We start from the raw sequence: 18,540 nt of genomic DNA on the forward strand, positions 1-18,540 counted from the left end.
AGATTTGTGGGGTGGAAGTTGAAAACAAGTGCAATAGTGGACATTTGGCACATGAAAATCTGATGGAAAGGTGCAGGGAGTTAAATGTTGGTGTGGTGGAGCACTAAATGTGGAACAAGAACAGAGAGACAAACCTTTGTGACTGGACAGATTAAAGATGTAATTCCCTCTAATCCTTCTATAAATTACCTTAAATCAATGCCACTTGGTTATTGGTTTCTCTGTTAAAGGAAACAAAACCTTTCTGTTCCCTCTCAAGATTTATCAACATTATATATGCTTTGATTAAGCCTTTCATTAAATTCCATTGTTTCAAATGCCCAGACAATCTACTTATATTTAAAACTCCCCAATTTGAGCATCTTTATAAATCTCTTCTACATCTGCTGTATTGCTATAATCCTGAACTGTGATTCTGAACTATAACTTCCTGAACTGTGTCCACGGGAACGGTGCAATGTACAACTTGTGGCCAAAATTGTGAATTTCTCAGTTCCAATTTCTAAGTCCCCTGTGCAAATGTTGGTCTTGTTTAATAAAAGTAAGCATCTTATATGCGTTATTGAACATGTCTTTGCTGTCCTGCTATCTTCGAGGAACAATGGATTCAGGCCATGATTTTCCATGCAGATACACATTTTATCATTGTTTGTTTCTTTGCTTTGCTTGTCTTCTCCTAGTGCATTGCCAGAATAAGCTTTCTGCAGTCTGGAGCTTTCTTCCTTGCGATCAGCCAATGGTAATATTGGTGTATTCTACTTCTATATTTAAGTTAAAGTCATTGATTTAAATCATAAAAATATAGAGCTCTGCTAAAATACACTGCTCCAATCTTCATGGAAATAAAAATGAAGTCAACTCCTTGTTGTCTGGCACTGACCCAGCTTTGCATTCAACTTGCTATATTTCCTTGGATTCAATGGGTTTTTACATATCAGTTGGCCTTGTTGGATCTTGGCAAGTGTCCTGCTAAAATAATCCACACAGATTGCATTAATAACATATTCTCGTGAATCTTGTGTAAAGAAAAAATATTAGTTCACTCCAGGCTGGAACTTAATGTCCAATTTGGTGCTGCAAGCTTTAAGAAGAGTGACAGTTTTGTGGAGGAAAAAGAGGAGATTTATTTTTGTAGGAAAGAACTGCAGATGCTGTTTTAAATCGAAGGTAGACACAAAATGCTGGAGTAACTCAGCGGGACAGGCAGCATCTCTGGAGTAAAGGAATGGGTGACATATCACGTCGAGACCCTTCTTCAGACTCGTGTCAGGGGAGGGGGTGGGACAAAGATGGAATGTAGTCAGAGACAGTAAGACTAGTGGGAGATCTGGAAAGGGGATGGAGAGAGAAAGTAAGGGCTATATGTAACAAGGACAGAATCCCCCTTGTCTTCACCTTCCACCCAATCAGCCGTCGCACAGCATAAATCTGTAAACCTCCAACATTTTTGCCGTCTCCAACAGGATCCTACTAGTGGCCACATCTTTCCATCTCCACGCCTTTCTGCTTTCCGCAGAGACCGTTCCCTCCGAAACTTCCTGGTTAACTCGTCCCTTCCCACCCAAACCACCCCCTTCCCAAGTACTTTCCCCTGCAACCACAGGAGATGTAACACCTGTCCATTTACCTCCCCCCTTGACTCCATCCAAGGACCCAAACAGTCTTTTCAGGTGAGGCAGAGGTTTACTTGCACCTCCTCCAACCTCATCTACTGTATCCGCAGTTCCAGGTGTCAACTTCTCTACATCGGCGAGAGAAAGCGCAGGCTCGGCGATCGTTTCACTGAACATCTCCGCTCAGTCTATCTTAAACGGTGAGGGGGGATAGGATGGAGTTGAGGTATGTCCCACCGAAATAATTTCCACATACCTCGACTCCATCCCATCCCCCCTGGTCCAATCCTCCCTACCTATGTCCAAGACACCTCACATGCTCTTCGTCTCCTGAATGACTTCCGTTTTCCAGGCCCCCACTCCCTCATCTTTACTATGGATGTCCAGTCACTCTACACCTCCATCCTCCACCAGGAGGGTCTTAAAGCCCTCCGTTTCTTCCTCGACCACAGAACCAGCCAATATCCGTCTACCAATACTCTCCTCCACCTAGCAGAGCTGGTCCTTACCCTCAACAACTTCCCCTTCGACTACTCCCACCTCCTCCAAATCCAAAGCGTAGCTATGGGCACTCGCATGGGCCCTAGCTATACCTGCCTCTTTGTAGGGTACGTCAAACAATCCCTGTTCCAGGCGTACACTGGCCCTATCCCCGAACTCTACCTCTGCTACATTGACCACTGCATTGGTCTTACCTCCTGCACCCATGCAGAACTCACTGACTTCATCAACTTCACCACTAATTTCCATCCTGCACTCAAATTCACTTGGTCCATCTCCGACATCTCCCTACCGTTTCTAGATCTCACTGTCTCCATTACAGGAAACAGACAATTGAACGTTTGACTCCCTATTGACTCCCATAGCTATCGACAACACTTCTTCCCACCCGGCCTCCTGTAAAGACTCTATCCCCTACTCCCAATTCCTCCGTCTACACTGCATCTGCACCCAGGATGATGTGTTCCATACCAGGGCATCGGAGATGTCCTCATTCTTTAGGAAACTGGGGTTTCCTAAAGAATTACCAACCTATCAGCTGTCGCATACAGCATAAAATCCTCCAACATTTTTGCCACCTCCAACGGGATCCCACTACTGACCACATCTTCCGATCTCCACCCCTTTCTGCTTTCCACATAGACCATTCCCTCCGAAACTCCCTGGTCAAGTCACCCCTTCCCACCCAAACCACCTACTTGCTAGGTACTTTCCCTGGCAACCGCAGGAGATGTAACACCTGTCCATTTACCTCCCCCTCAACTCCATCCAATGACCCAAACAGTCTTTCCAGGTGAGGCAGATGTTCACTTGCACCTCCTCCAACCTGATCTACTGTATTCGCTGTTCCAGGTGTCAACTTCTCTACATCGGCGAGACCAAGCACAGGCTCGGCGATCGGTTCGCTGAACACCTCTGTTCAGTCCGTCTTAACCTACCTGATCTCCAGGTGGCTCAGCACTTCAACTCCCCCTCCCATTCCCAATCTGACCTATTTGTCCTGGGTCTCCTCCATTGTCAGAGTGAGGCCCAGTGCAAATTGGAGGAGAAGCACCTCATATTTCGCTTGGGTAGTTTACACCCCAGCGGTATGAACATTAACTTCTCTAACTTCAGATAGCCTTTGCTTTCTCTCTCCACCCCCTCCCCCTTCCTAGTTCTCCCACTAGTCTTACTGTCTCTGTCTACATTCTATCTTTGTCCCGCCCCCTCCCCTGACATCAGTCTGTGGATAGGTCTCGACCCGAAATGTCACCCATTCCTTTTCTCCAGATGTGCTGGCTGTCCCGCTGAGTTACTTCAGCATTTTGTGTCTACCGAGGAGATTTATTTGAATGGTTCCAGATTTGAGGAAAGTAGTTTTATCTGAATGAACTAGGAAAGCTGGGATTGCTCACTTTTGAACTGAGATAAATTGATGAAGGTTTAGATGCAGACAATGAAAAATAATTTCAAAATCTGAGGCAATGAACGAACAAAATTTAAATGCCATGAATATATATTATTCTGGGAATAGTTAGGATTTGGAATACACTCTAATAAGGTGGAAGATAGAAATTCAGGTCACTCTCAGAAGAAATTTGCATTGGGATATTGAAGGGTTATAAGGAAGCAGCATGGAACTCTGAAAAAAATCATTGTGGCTCTGAGGACTGGTTTAGCCTATTTCAGTTTTATGATTTTACAAATGATTTTCAATATCTTTTTTTGTGAAGATAGTAATAATGGGAAAAAAAGTCTGCTTTAAGGATGCTCTCTACTTTCTATCCAGTCACACAATAATACCTGTACCCCAATTGCGCAGAATCCAATGGTTCCCAAGGTTTAGACATAAATTGCTGGAGTTACTCCAGCATTTTGTGTCTATCTTTGGTGTAAACAGCTGCTGCAGTTCTTTCCTACTTTAGGTTTAGAACCAGGGTAGTGCAGGCTCAGCTTTTTATCTCTGACAATGTGGTCTCATGAAAGTAATTCCATCTTCATTGTAGCTTTTTTCCTACTTTTTCTGCCTGACCATCCATGAGGACTTGCTGAGTAAGGGAGGCTCTTTTAAAATCAACTATCAACTAAGTTGCAGTCTGACTTCCTGTGTGTGAGGAATACAATTGAAATACCTTTTGTACCTCACTTTAATAAAACAATTCTGATCCATCTCCATAAATGACTTTGGATTGGAAGTCTGTTTGTACAGTTAACAGCCAGTCTCTCACTTTCAGCAACCCTTTGCTGTCCTGGCTTTGGGATTTGGATTCATTTAAGAAATATTGATAACCTGCACCAGTGATTATTGGATCTTACAAAAAAGTCCCAAGTTTATTAGAAGATGCCTGCACACTTCATCAGGTCCGTTTCAGTCATCTGCGGGGTTGGAGGTTGCAACCTTCTCGTGGTCCACCCTGTTTTGACTAATGCAATCAACCCGACGTGCACAAACAAAAGATCAAATAGAACAAGTTGACCTACAACTTTAGGCATAATAACCTTATGCACGCCATAGGCAAGAATAAATCATCAGGGTGTGGTGTAGCACAGAGGAAGCTAAATATGAAAGCCACTACCAACCACACAAGGACAATTTTAACCCAACCCAATGTAATGTTATACCTCACCCTGTTTTCTTTTTATTGGTCAATGGGACATATACTGAAGGTTACAATTAATTTATGCCTATGAACTAATACTAATAACATTCATGGCGCATTGAACTGCTGAGTTCCTCCGGCAGCCTATATTTTGCTCAAGATTCGAGCAGATGCAGTCTCTTGCATTTCGAAGAAAATCAGTTATCTTTGGGCATAGATTATTCAAGTGGGGAGTGAAGCAACTGCACTGCCAGAAGTCTCTTTAGAATACCAATTGTTGTGGAACAATTTATCAGGGGAATATGTGGCAGTCATGAGAGGTGTTGTGGTGTTTGTGGAAGAAGCAGTTTGTTAACCCCATGAGTTCATGTATCCTGAATAGTATTGAAGCTTCCTCTGTGGCTTGTGGCATTTCTTTCCACGAAGAATGAATTGTAAAGAAAAATAATTATTTTGTCCAGGGAGAATAAATCAATATACCATCAGAATAGAACAGCGTCCTCAGTAGCAAAGCAAGGGAAGAAATGGGTGGCTGGAGGCATTCATCATTTGGTTTATAGCTTTATATGCTCTTTTTCTTTTATAATTCAGAGATTATTGTATTTAATATTATTTCTGTTTATTGTCCAATCAAGGAATATTGTTTTCTAATTACCCTCCATGTCATTAAAGGTTTAATCGTTGGTGTTCTTACAATGTGTAATTCATTCTGTTTGCTGTTTGTTTCATTCCTATTTTGAAATCCAAATCTGTAACGTGCAAAGAACTGTAATAACCTAAAGCATCATTTTGGAAGGTATATATATTAATAACAAACTGATTTCAATGTTGAAATTGTGTGCAATTATAGATTTTGTAATTACAGCTTGATCATTTTTTTAAATGATTCTTTGTTTTTACATATTCATTATATTAAAATTCTGTCAGCTTCCTTTACTTCTCAAGCTGCCATATCAGCTCCTTTTTTCACTGTATAAGGGAATTACTACGGTATCATTGTCTGACCATTTCCTTTTTGGGACCACATGCGGAATAGGTATGCACAGATGTCTTTCTCCTAGTTGAGTCATTGTAAATATTTAAAATAGGGGGTAGATAAAGAAAAAAAATGTTTTCAAGTAAAGGTGAACGGTAACCGTGAAAGGTCTAAATGTCTAAATTATTCAATAAGGAGAGTAAAGAGTGTATAATAAATTGGACGATGATTCTTGCCTAGATATTCTTCCATGCAGCACAAAGACATTGTACAATTTGCATTTTGATATCACTTCTACAAAATTGTACCACACCTATAACATGGCACATGCTTAGAATACTGATGAAGGGCTTAAATGAAAAATGTGGTTTGCTTTGCTTTAAAGACCTGGGTTTTCCTGGGAACTTGCGAAAATTGATGTGTTCATCATGCGTTGTAGCCACTTTTAAGTTTTCACAGTTAATGATTGTTTTCATTCCAGGTGCTTATCTAATCATCTCCCTGAATGATGTTCTGATCTTGCTAGTTTAAGGCCCTCTTGATAAACTTTTACATCAACTCCTCAATCATTTCAAATTCCATCTCCCTCTTTAGGCAACAACCACCACCAACAAAAGAGAACATAACCACCTATCCTAAATGTTACCATCCCCAAATTCCTCAACATCAACATCCTGAGCTAATGGCCATCATTGACAAAAAAAAATCAATTGGACCAGCCATATTAGTCCTATGGTTGACAGAAAAAGTCAGAGACTGGGTATCTTGCAGTGAGTGACTCACTCCTGACTCTACCATTTAGAAGGCACATGCTAGGGGTCTGAGCTCTGATTAACAACAAAAGGACAGTTGGCACTTGGGAACACCTCCAGCAGCAGATTTTCATCCAAGTTGCACACCATCCTGACTGGATGTATATTGTCACTGGATCAAAATCCTGGAATTCTCTCTCTAACACTACTGTAGGAATTTCTTCACCAGACATCCTGCAGCAGTTCGAGAAGGCAGCTCATCACCATCTTCTCACGGGCAATGAGAGATGAGCGAAATGCTGGTCTTTCCAGCAACATCAAGACATTGAAAAATGTCTAACCAAAAAATTATCCTTGGTTGGCCAACACCCGCAATTGATTTAACTTCCTCCAATCATCTCCTTGACCATCTTTAATTTTCCCTAATCTTGCTTCTGATTCACACATTCTCCTCGATCATATCAGTCCCTTCAGTTTTCCCACTCAAGTCTCAAACCATTCCCCACTCCCCCAATCATTTCAGACTCCTTCCCTCGATCCTCACTCAGAATCCAACCTGCACACTGGTCTTGGATCTCCAACGATTTTCCTTCCCATTTTCTGACATTTGCAACACCAGGAGCTTGCAGGGAAAAGATTACTTGATTAGGACAGATGAACCTTCAAATATGACGCCCACGACATAATCCCTTATTCTTTCCATTGGGTCTTCAAAGAATTCCTGCAAGATAATTAAGCATAATCTAGTCTTTTGCAATGCACGTTAACTGTTTCCAGCATTACTTTAGTGCTTTTTATGTTCCAGTTTCTGCACCAATGATGAATTGAGTGCATTTGTAAATAATCGTAACAATCCACAATGGGTTTGTGTTCCCTGTCACTTGGATTTCATGTCTCTTAATGTTGGCCTTAACTCCTTTGAACATCTATTGGACTGCGATAGGGATATAATCAAATATCGTCAAATCTGCATTGGGGTGACAATGCACTTCACAGTTGAAAGGATTTTACTTTTGTATGAGACATTTTACTGAATCCATGTGCCTGTGGATGAAAAATCAATTTCAGTCATTTTTGAAAAATAGAGAGCAGTTCTACTGTTGAGACTTGATCAACATACCTGAAGTTACATTACAAACAGAATTAACTGGGTATTTATTGTTTGTTGGACCTTGCTCTGCATGTAACTAAACCATAATGAGTTCCAAAGGTAAATCTAACAATTGAACGGTCTGATAATGCAAAGTGTCATAAACAAATTCTCCTTGTTTCTTTCCATACCTTAATTATAGGGTCAATCAGTATCTCCTGTAAACATTAATGATGACCCTTGACCGTTAATTCTCACGGAAAGTCCCTATTGAGCTGCACTGCATTATTTCCAAGTATTGAGTTCCTGGTACTTCTTACAGATGTTCCCTGCCTCAATCTGTTAATAGCATCAGAAAAGTTATAGGTGTATTTATATGGAGTAATAAATCAGGTGAAAGGTTAATGGTGTTCTCTTGCATTATGTTTGTACTGCTTAAAGAAATAATGAGAGGAATCTTCTTTTTATTGGAACTGGATTTTGTTGTTGTACAAAGGACTTGTAATCACAACTTTCATGTGAGGTAATTAGATTGGTAACATCAAGAATTTGAACATTTAGGTGATTTTGTGCATATTATGATTTTCATATCCATCATGCAGGGCACAATTGAGGGGATCCCCTTTATTTAAAACATAACTTATTGTGCTTTAATGTGCCTTCTTTGTGTGTACTTTGAAGAATTTGGTAAAATAGAACAGCTATTTTTGCGGCAACCACCAGTGCTCAGTAACTGATGCTTATCTATGGCGGTACTTGGATATCATCAGTGGTTATGTAGCCAATTTACACTCTAGAGCAGTTAGTGAAGCTGCTTGGCAAATCCAACAACCCTTGTACAATCCTGATCTCCAGAACTGTCTGTTTGGTGTTTTTACATTCTCCCTTTCCCTCCAAGGCTCCAGTATCCTCCCAGGTCCCAAAGATGCGTGGATGGCAGGTTAATTGATCTCTTTAAATTCCATCACAATGGAATCAATGAGTGATAGACTATGGGGCATTGGGTGGCCAATAAGGAGAACAAAACAAAATTAGAATAGGATTAGTATAAATTAAGACTAAATTGGAGTCGGGTAAGTCGAAGTCAGACTGAAGTCCAAGGTGGTGTCTAAGGACCAGCTGATCAGAGCATGTCCCAGTAAGGAGGAGAAGGAGGAGGAGGAGGAGTAAGGATTGCAAGATAAGGGAACCTTGGATGACCAGAGAGATTGTAATTTTGGTGAAAAATAAAAATAAAGCATAAATAAGGTTTAAGAACATGAAAGCAGACAGGGCCTTTTAAGAATATAAAGCAAGCAAGACAGAATTCATGCAGGGAACAACAATGGGCATGAGGGGCCATGAAATGTCATTGGTAAATCGCGTGAAAGAAAATCCTAAGGCTTTTTGTATGTACATTAAAAACAGGAGGGTAAACAGGAAGAAGTTAGGACCTCTCGAGGATAAAGGAGGGAATCTATATGGAGTCAGAGGATGTAAGTGGGGCACTAAATTAGTATCTTGCATCTGAAAAGGACATGAAAGATAGTGAGATCAATAGTAGTAATTTGAGTTGCCCAGTCAGCGTTTAGATAAAAAAATCCCATGTTTACTTTATTACCCTGTTATCTGCATTTCCAATTTACTTGTTTATGCTGCATCCAACATCACAACCATTATTTTGAGACCTGCAAACAAATTCCACCAATGTTTTCTTCTCCCTGCTGTTCCTCATAAAGCTAGCCATATGTACAGGGTCATAAGGATTCCCACGTAGATACATTAAGATCAAAGAGGGCATCAAAGCATATTGACAAGGTTCAATTTAATAATTCACCAATATAACCTCTGCAATAGCTCTCATTCTGTGATTTGTAACATTGAAACCACAGGGGCTGCAGGTTCATTGACCACCAGTACCCCCAGGTATGTCATCCAGATTTGCCCATGTAGTCCTCTCCCTTCATTGTCACCAGTGCAGGTCTAAAGAGAACAATTTCTTCACTGAACAATTTCTTCACTGAAGAAGTCTGAAGAAGGGTCTCAACACAAAACGTATTCCTTCCTCCACAGATGCAGCCTCACCCGCTGAGTTTCTCCAGCATTTTTGTCTACCATTGATTTTTCCAGCATCTGCAGTTCTTTCTTAAGCAATTTCTTGACTCCTTGCTGATAAATGATTATCATTTGAAAGAAACTAGTCACAGTAAGGACATATTTATCTATACATTCTTCAAAAGATTATACAAAGCAAAAATACGAGAATGTATAAAATAATCCGGACCATTGGCAAACCTTCTGCCACACTCCTCTTCCTTCAAAAACCAAACCTTTGCTCCATTCCATAAAGTTTTATCAGGTATTTGCAACCTTTTATGGTTTACGTGCAGCTGCATGCCATAAACCACTTGTGTAAGCTGTTCCAGGGTTCACCACTGGCCCTAACTTCCTGATTAAATTTCAGTTTTGCTGGAGACCAGAGGAAGCATAAAAATTCATAGAAACAATTCTTAAGGGAGACGGAGCCCAGAGATCCAATAGCCACATATGTAATTCTTCGAGGAGACCGGGAAAAGTTAATGTATAAAAATGTTTTAGTTTTATAAACAGAGATACCAAAGCAATCAATTTATGCCAAACCTTTGCAAATCACTGGTTAGGATTCATCTGGAGTAATCAGTTCATTTCTTGGTATTAGAATGAACTAGACTAAGTGGGATCCGTTAGGTCACCCATTCTCACATAGGAGGGTAGGTCCTCCAACACAATATTCCGCCTCTCTACCAATTCCAATATTCCACCACTCAGGCATAGCCCCCAACTGCCCAGGTGCGACTGATGGGTTCTTGTTGTGACGCCCCTGATCCCCCTCTCCTCCCTTTACCCCCCCACTCCACCCCTTTCTCTCCCCCCCCACGCACTCACCCCAGACCCCCCTCAAACCCCCCTCCCACCCCATCCACTGGACTGCTAGTATGGGTGTTGAGGGCCAAAGGAACTGGTTTCCAGAGGGATAGTATGGACATTGTGGGCCGAATGGATTCTTGGGCTAGTCCTGCAGCTGGGGACGGGGCAGCTTCAGGTGGGGGCCGGCAGGAGTGTTCTGTAGCCTGGGAGGGGTGACCTACCGTTGCCGTGGCCTGGGGGGGGGGGAAGCGGGGGGTGGGGGGGGGGTCACGGGGGGGGGGGGGGGGGTGGGTGGTGTGCGAGGGGAGGGGGATGTGGGTGGGAATGGTGAGCCTTCTGCACTCACAGTTTCACTCACTCACGGTTTGTGGACTCACAGTTCACTCAGCCATGGCTTGTGGATGTACAGTTCACAATGGTAGGGGGGAGTGTGGGGGGGCGGCGGTGTAGGGGAAGGGGGGGGTTGCAGGGGGGAGGGGAATGTAGGGGTGGGGGTTTCAGGGGAGGGGGGTTGCAGGGGAGGGGGCGCAGGGGAGGCAGGGGGTTGCAGGGAAGGGGGGGTGTGCAGGGGAGGGGGGGGTGTGGGTGTGCAGGGGAGGGGGGTGCAGGGGATGGGGGGGGGGTTGCAGAGCTGCACACATAGGCACCCGGGTTGACATGGTGGTCCCCGCCCCCGCTCGCAGAACACCGCCCCTGCTCACAGAGCACAGCCCCGCGCTCGCAGAACACAGCCCCGCGCTCGCAGAACACAGCCCCTGCTTGCAGAACACAGCCCCCGCTCGCAGAACACAGCCCCTCACTCGTAGTATACAGCCCCCGCACGCAGTCTGCTTCAGCTTTATTCTCTCCGCTGGACAGCGGGTGCTGGAAGGGCCATTTCCTTCATGGTGATTGGCAGGCGAGAAGACCAATCTGCTTATCTCACGATTTTTTAAACCTTCATAACTTTTGTAATATTCCATTGATCGGAACAATACTTGGTGCGTTTGGAGCAGAGGAGAACGGTTTGTAATGTGGCGAAAAATCCGAGCGATATAGGGTACCGTTTTTGTGCAAATTAAAAAACAACACATACCGAAACCGGTCAAGAACAGAGTTTTAGTAATATAGATAGAAGATATAGATAGAAGATAGTTAGATGTCAATCCAGGGTAAAGGTACACATACTAGCATGATACTATATCGAAGGACATTATTTATGTGTGGGGAAACCAGAAGAGTTGCAAACCTCTTGGGACACGCCAACACATGGCCACATGTAAACAAAGGACAATTGTCAAAGACAGAAAGAACAGTTGTTCTGTGCACATACAAGACTGGTTATAGAGTTATAGACACACGGTGTCATAGTGATTACATAAATCGGGCCTTTAGCCTACTGAATCCCTACTAACATGAGACATTGATTTACATTAATCCCACTCCAATTCACACCAACTTCTCACAGATACTGTTCCACTGAAACACTAGGGATAAAATGCTGGAGTAACTCAGCGGGACAGACAGTATCTCTGGAGAGAAGGAATGGGTGACATTCGTGTCGAGACCCTTCTTCAGACTACCAAGGGGAAACCTACACAATCACAGGGGAAACATGCAAACTCCATATTGACAGCAGTAGAGGTCAGGATTGATCATGGCTTGCTGGAGCTGTGGGGAAACAGGTCTACCCATTGCATCATGCTTAGTCCCAGTATTAACAACATCTTAGGAGAACATTAAACGGAAGCAAAAGATTTTGCATAGATTGGATGAAGCTGGTTGTGTAAATCAATAGGCGCACTATCTATAGTCTAGAACCAGGGGGCACAGCCTTAGAATACAGAGATGTACAGATGTACCTTTAGAATGGAGGCGCATGGAATTTATTTGGCTAGAGGGTGGTGAATCTGTGAAATTCATTGCCACTTAGCTGAGGAGGCCAAGAATTGGGTATTTTTAAAGCGGAGGTTGATATGTTCTTGATTAGTGAGGGCATCAAATGTTATGGGGGAGAAGGGAAAATAAATCAGTCATGATCGAGTGGTGAGTATGAGTCGACTCAATGAGCCGAAAAGGTTCATTCTGTTCCAATGTCTTATGGTTTTTGTTTTTTGTTCAAGGTTCCAGTTTGTGCATATTCTTGTGTCTGAACTGTTTCCACCTCCGGCCTTCAGGCTGTGCTCTTATTTGTGCCTCACATTGAACCATCTCAGACCGCAGCCTCTCACAGTGCAATGCTGCAGAGAGAAGCCAATTGTTCCAAGGCAAGAGGTTATCTCAGCGTGGACTGTGGGTAGTGAGCGCTACTAAACCAGTAAAACTATGCTGGGAGGCCACTCGGAGATGGACTAATAGATTGTACAATGTGGTCTCTTTTTTAAAATCTTTTCAAAAGCCTTATCATGATGGGAAAAAAAAGATTAATGGATGGTAAGACATTTTTCTATTCTTTTCAATAAAAAGAGAAGGCGCAATTTCAGCTTTGATGGGACGAATTTGGCAAATTACTGCAATGTACACATCGATAAAGGTTGACTCATAGCTTTAGGACTACATTACATAACATACTAACCTCAGATTATGCATGCTTAGTGACCCACCTGATCCCAAATCGTTGGTGAATTCGAAGCTTAATTCAGAGTTGGTCATTTATTGACAAATTAGTCAATTTAACCAGAATTGGCCTTCATGACTATGAAAGTCAAAGGAACCCGGTGTTAATTTTTTACACAACTTATTCTCTCTTAGGGCGAGGCACTATTATGATTCAGACATTGCATCAGGCATGTATGACTGACGTGATGAGGAATACCATACAGAATTTCAGAAGGGTGTAATTTGCGGCAGAAGTTGACATTTGCGTTCCACTCCTGCAATTAGTGAATGTCATAGATGCCTCCATATCTAAAGAGTAAAGAACAGAAGTTGGGTAGACAATTGTTGGGGGCAGGATAGAAAAAATAATGGTGAAGACTGAAAGTTACCAAAAGATCTATAAGTGGCAGAGATGTGTTCCTAAACCTACAACATAGAAACTGGGGTCAAGAAAAGAGCGTTCACGTCGCGGCCCTGTTTTCACAAATCATTCCACCACCATGCACAAGAAGCACTAGAAGAGCAAGACTGACACCATTGTATGCAGATACCAGATGCTCTGGCTGAACAACTTCTAATCGTGTGTGTGGACTCGATAAGAAGAAGAACATAGAAACTCAAAAAAAGACACAAAATTCTGGAGTAACATAGTACTGTAGGTAAGGTCTTGAAGAAGAGGGGCCCGACCAGAAATGTCACCCGTTCATGTTCTCCAGATATGCTGCCTGTCCCACTGAGTTACTCCAACACTTTGAGTGTTTATTTTGCAAACCAGGATTTGCAGCTCCTTGTATCCACATAGAAACTCAATATAGGAACCAGGAGTTGTAGAACAAATTAGACCAGTTTGCCATTTAAAACCAGCACATCAATGGCTGTGACCTCATTAAGGTAACGATGGACAATAGACAATAATAATAATAATAATAAATTTTATTTATGGGCGCCTTTCAAGAGTCTCAAGGACACCGTACAAAAATTTAGCAGGTAGAGGAAAAACATGTAAGGGGAATGAAATAAATAGTAGAGACATGACTAGTACACAAAGTAAAGGCAGAATTCAATTCAAAACACAATATGAGGCAATTAATGCACAGATGAAAAGGGAGGGGGACGTGGGGCTAAGGATAGGCAGAGGTGAAGAGATGGGTCTTGAGGTGGGACTGGAAGATGGTGAGGGACACGGAATTGCGGATCAGTTGGGGGAGGGAGTTCCGGAGCCTGGGAGCTGCCCTGGAGAAGGCTCTGTCCCCAAAACTGCGGAGGTTGGACTTGTGGATGGAGAGGAGACCGGCTGATATGGATCTGAGGGACCGTGAGGGTTGGTAGGGGGAGAGGAGGTCAGTGAGATATGGGGGGGGGGGGGAACAGATGGTGGAGGGCTTTGTAGGTGAGGACCAGGATTTTGTAGGGGATCCGGTGGGAGATGGGAAGCCAGTGAAGTTGTTTGAGGACTGGAGTGATGTGATGCCAGGATTTGGTGTGGGTGATGAGTCGGGCGGCTGCGTTCTGGACCAGTTGTAGTCGGTTGATGTAAGTGTAGCTGATGCCAAGGAGAAGTGAGTTGCAATAGTCCAGTCGGGAGGAGATGAAGGCATGGATGAGTCTTTCAGCAGCGGGCGGTGTGAGAGAGGGTCTGAGTTTGGCAATGTTGCGGAGATGAAAGAAGGAGGTTTTAATGACATGGCGGATGTGAGGCTCAAGGGAGAGGGTGGAATCAAAGATCACGCCAAGGTTGCGGGCCTGGGGAGATGGGGAGACAGTGGTGCCGTCGATGATGAGAGTGGGGTTATTGATTTTGCTGTGTGGCTTTGGAGCCTATGAGGAGGAATTCTGTCTTATCGCTGTTGAGTTTGAGGAAGCTATGTTGCATCCAGGTTTTTATAGCTGACAAACAGGAGTTGATATGGGAGAGGGGGGGGGTTGTGGGGGGATTTGGTGCCGAGGTAGATCTGGGTGTCATCGGCGTAACAGTGGAAGTCCAGGTTGAAGTGGCGGAGTATCTGACCAAGGGGGAGGATGTAGATGATGAAGAGGAGGGGGCCGAGTACGGAGCCTTGGGGAACGCCTTGAGTGACTGTGGCTGTAGCAGAGGTGTGGTTGTGGAGAGAGATGAAGTGGGATCTGTTGGAAAGTTAGGAACGGAGCCAGCTGAGTGCAGAGCCTTCAATGCCGAGGTCTTTGAGTCTGGTGAGCAGGATGTTATGGTTCACTGTATCGAAGGCTGCGCTCAGGTCGAGGAGGATGAGGATGTTGAGGGAACCAGTGTCAGCAGAGGTGAGGAGGTTGTTGAGGACTTTGAGGAGGGCAGTTTCTGTGCTATGGAGGGGGCGAAAGCCAGATTGGAGGGGTTCAAGTAGGTTATACGCAAGGAGGTGGGAATGAAGTTGCAACGCAACGATACGCTCCAGGGTTTTTGAAAGAAAGGGGAGGTTTGAGATTGGGCGGTAGTTAATGAGAGAGGAGGGATCAAGACCAGGTTTCTTTAAGATTGGTGTGACAGCAGCAGTTTTGAAAGCGGAGGGGACAATTCCTTGGGACAATGAGGAGTTGAAGAGATTAGTGAGGTAGGGGCAGAGAACGGGGAGGCAGGACTTCAGCAAGGGAGTGGGGAGAGGGTCGAGGGAGCAGGTAGTGGGTTTGGAAGAGCTGATGAGTTTGGAGATTTCAGTAGGGGTGACCAGGTCAAACTGGGAGAGGAAGCAGTGTGGAGGAGGGATAAAGAGGTCAGTGGAGATGTTGAAAGGTGGGGCCTTGCTGGGGAGTCGGGTACAGGGGATAAAGATTGATAGATGGTGCTGATTTTATCAGCGAAAAAGTGGAGCAATGAGTTGCAGAGATCCGGAGTAGAGGTAGGGAGAGTGTTGGCTCGAGGCTTGAGGAGGTTGCCCACTGTGGAGAAGAGGGTTCTGTGGTTTAGGCAGGGGTCGGTGAATATGGAGGAGAGGTAGGCAGATTTTGCAGCAATGAGGGCATCTTTGTAGTCAGTGGAGTTTGTAAGCTTCAAGGTGGACTGTGAGAGATGATTTATTTGTGAGTCGTTCCAGTCGGCGACCAGTCTGTTTTAGTTTACGAAGTGCAGGTGTGTACCAGGGTGAAGATGTGTTGAAAGTTACAGTTCTTGTATTGAGGGGGGCCATAGTGTTAAGGGAGGTAGACAAGGTGGAGTTGAGATGGTTTGTGAGATCACCAGGTGAGATATGGGTTGAGTCCTGGGGGAGAGTGGTGGAGAGCAGGTCAGAGAGATGGTGGGGATCAACGGATTTTAGATTACGGAAGATGATTTCTCGGAGGAAGCGGGGGCGAGGTGGCGGAGAAGGGATGGTGAACCGTATAAGCTTATGATCAGAGAGGGGAAAGAGGCATGGATGGAGGTCGAGTACCGGTTGATTTGTGGAGCAGACCAGGTCAAGGATGTGACCTTTGTCGTGGGTGGGAAAGGTGACGTGCTGAGTGAGTGAGAAGTTGTCAAGTAAAAAGGCGAATTCAGATGCGAGCTTGCAGGTGGGGGAGTCCATGTGAATATTTAAGTCACCAAGTAGCAGCAGACGTGGGGAGAGGGATGAGGCAAGTGTGAGGAGTTCAGTGAAGTCAGATAGGAAGGAGGGGTTTGGTTTAGGTGGCCGGTAAATGAGGATGACTGTCATGGAGGAAAGGGCTTTGAAGGCGAGGAATTCAAATGATGCTACTGGGGGGAGGGTGAGTTCAGTGATCCGAAAGTTCTGGTTGAAAATAACAGCGAGGCCACCTCCATGGCGGGAGGGGCGGGGTTTGGAGATGTAATTAAATCCAGGTGTGGATGCTTGATTGAGGGAGAAGAAGACATTGGAGGTTTGCCAGGTTTCAGTGGGCAGAAGGAAGTCCAGAGTGTTGTCAAGGATTAGTTCATGGAGGGCAAGGGCTTTGTTGTTGAGCGACCTGGTGTTGAGGAGGGCAAAGTTGGCATTATGAGAGGGTGGAGGGATGGGGGCAGGCTGGAGAGATCTGAGGTTGTCCCGGTTGACAGTGCTTGCGGTCAGCTGGGATGGGGGGTGACGTGGTTGAGGGGGGGTAGAGCGTGGTGGTGAGCAGATGGATGGAATGGAATGTCCGTGGTTGGTGCAGGAGTAGGGCAATTCGGCCTTTTGAGCCAGCACCGCCATTCACAGTGATCATGGGTGATCATCCTCAATCAGTACCCCGTTCCTGCCTTCTCCCCATAACCCCTGACTCTGCTATCTTTAAGAGCTCTATCTAACTCTCTCTTGAAAGCAGCCAGAGAATTGGCTTCCACTGCCTTCTCAGGCAGAGAATTCCACAGATGCACAACCCTCTGTGTGAAAATGTTTGTCCTCATCTCCGTTCTAAATGGCTTACCCCTTATTCTTAAACTGTGGCCCCTGGTTCTGGACTCTCCCAACATCGGGAACATGTTTCCTGCCTCTAGCATGTCCAAACCTTTTATCTATATTACTAAAAGTCTGATCTTGACCACTTCCTGTTCTGTATATTGATTAAAAAAAAACGCTGCCACTTATTGCTGTAATTTTTGGCCATCTTACTCAGCGTCCCCCCCCCCCCCACTGCACAGGACAAGAGGATTTTTCCCATCAATGAAAAATGAAAGAGTTATTAATGTTTAAAAAATGTTGAAATTCTCTCTCCTGAAGGCCACACCCCTTCCGGAGGAATTATAAAACCCGGAAGTGTTGAGTGCCTTAGTCAGTCTCTGCAAGATATGGGGGGGGGCATTGAATAACAGTGAACACATGTCTACTAAACTGTGAGTGGTTTTACTGACTTGTCAGTGCCCTTAATGTGGTTTGAAAATATAGTTTGGAAATGGTAAAGCTGTGTTGACTTTGGTTTGGAAATGCTAAAGCTGTGTTACCTTTGGTTTGAAAAATGCTAAAGCTGTGTTGCCTAATTAAAGTTGCCTTGCCTTCTATCTAATTAAAAGCCTAATCTTGACCACTTCCTGTTTGCGCTTTATATTGATTTTATAAAAAAAGGTGCTTGAAATGGTATGAAACTGCACTTGAATTTGGTGACCTTGCACCTTGCTTGAAGTGGTAAGAAACTGCACTTGAATTTGGTGGCCTTGCACCCTGCTTGAAATGGAATTTCGAGGAATAGCCGTGAGTCAACTGCCAGCCCACCAGTCGTGAGTCAGCTGCCAGCACAACAGGCTTGAGTGACTGAGCCACCAGCCCAAGAATCCATTTGGCCCACAATGTCCATACTAGCTCTCTGGAAACCAGTCCCTTTAGCCCACAACACCCATGCTAGTGCTCCAGAAAGCGCCCACCCCTCACTGGCCATGAATATTGGAATTGGTGGAGAGGTGGAATATTGCGTTGGGCGACCAGCCCTCCCGTGTGACGCTGGGACCTCATCCTTCTACATTCCAGAGTATACAAGCCCATTCTATCAACATATGACAGTCCCACCATCCCGGGAATTAACCTCATGAATCTACGCTGCACTCCCTCAACAGCAAGAATGTCCTTCCTCAATTTTGGAGACTAAAACTGCACACAATACTCCAGGTGTGGTCTCACTCGAGTCCTGTACAACTGCAGAA

This window comes from Leucoraja erinacea, chromosome 11, assembly GCF_028641065.1.
Source record: "Leucoraja erinacea ecotype New England chromosome 11, Leri_hhj_1, whole genome shotgun sequence".
In the NCBI taxonomy this organism is placed as follows: domain Eukaryota; kingdom Metazoa; phylum Chordata; class Chondrichthyes; order Rajiformes; family Rajidae; genus Leucoraja; species Leucoraja erinaceus.